We start from the raw sequence: 1,266 nt of genomic DNA on the forward strand, positions 1-1,266 counted from the left end.
GCGGGCGGCTGGGAGAGCCGCTGCCTGCGTAACGGGAAGAGGGGAGCAGGCCTTTCCCCCACCTCGGAGGGTGAGAACAGTCACGTAGGGCGCAGCTCCCGGAACGTGACAGTCCATTCAGTCATTGACTTTAAAAAATACTATTTGATTTAAAAACAACTCGGACTGTCGTTATTAACACAGCCCCCGCTTCCCAGGTGTCCGGCTCGAGGCATCTCACGTGGGCGAGTCTCCTGGACGTTCCGAGGGAAATGCTGTCATTCACACGGGGAGCCATCGAGGCGTGACCCCGCACACCTCCTCTGGGCAAATTAAAGAGCTGCCCCTTGCTCTACTCCCCTAACATCTCACTTTTACTAACAACGGGAAGGTCGGAATGAACATGAGTCAGAAACCCTGGGCCCCAGTCTTGCAGCTGTTCTCACGCTCCTGGTTGGACGACACAGCGCCCTCCACTCCACACCTCCCCCGGCGGCCACAAAGTCCGCACTTCAGGGAGAGACGGTGCCACAGGGGCAGAGGACACGACGGCCCCGCCGGTCACGCGGCCCCTACTTGTACGTGTTCCACTCTGAGTTTTCCTCGGGGGACTCGAGCACATAGCCTGTCGGGTGCTGGCTCAGGTTCTCGGTGGGTTTGGGATGGTCATTGAGCTCCACACCCTCTGACTGGAGCAACTGGACAGTGGCCTGTATAGGAGCAGCGAGGCGGGAGAGGTCACGGAGCCATGCCCCCGCCAGGCACAACTCAGAAACTATTTCTAGGGAAAATGTATAGCAAACATGTCACATTTTGATTTCTGTTTCTCCCAGAAAACCCCAAAACCCCCAGAAACTCCCTGTACACAGTCTCGTTTAGGGAGCAGAGGTGGGGACAAGTGGCACCACTGTCACTCCACCACTCCACCAGGCCAGCGCCCCCGGATGCCCACACGGCCACCACGGAGGACTGAGCGGATGCCGGAGGGGACCCGGGCCCGCCGGCCAACCTGTGCACGGGACATACCTCGGCGCTGATGAACCCCACCTCCGCGAACTTCCGCAGCAGGCTGGGGGACCCCGGCCGCTGCAGCAGGACTTGCGAATGGGCCTTGGTATCAAACGAGCCGTCCGCGCCCCGCTTCTTCTTTCCTGGGGGAACAGCAGCGCTTCAGACAAGGTCCCAGGTCACCAGGCAGGACGGGGTGGGCGGGGCCTCTGAGGGGTGGGCACTGTGCCCAGGAGGGGGTGGAGGAAACTTCCCCAGGTGTGTGGGCCCCCGGGGGGG

At 61.1% G+C, this 1,266-nt stretch overlaps 1 protein-coding gene across 1 annotated transcript in view; it reads right to left on the minus strand.

The window, feature by feature from the left end:
• Nucleotides 1–1,266, minus strand: part of CFAP46 (cilia and flagella associated protein 46) — a 61,554-nt gene that overhangs the window by 45,829 nt on the left and 14,459 nt on the right. The window lies entirely within an intron of this gene.

The sequence above is a fragment of the Myotis brandtii genome, unplaced genomic scaffold (assembly GCF_000412655.1).
Source record: "Myotis brandtii unplaced genomic scaffold, ASM41265v1 scaffold604, whole genome shotgun sequence".
NCBI lineage: Eukaryota > Metazoa > Chordata > Mammalia > Chiroptera > Vespertilionidae > Myotis > Myotis brandtii.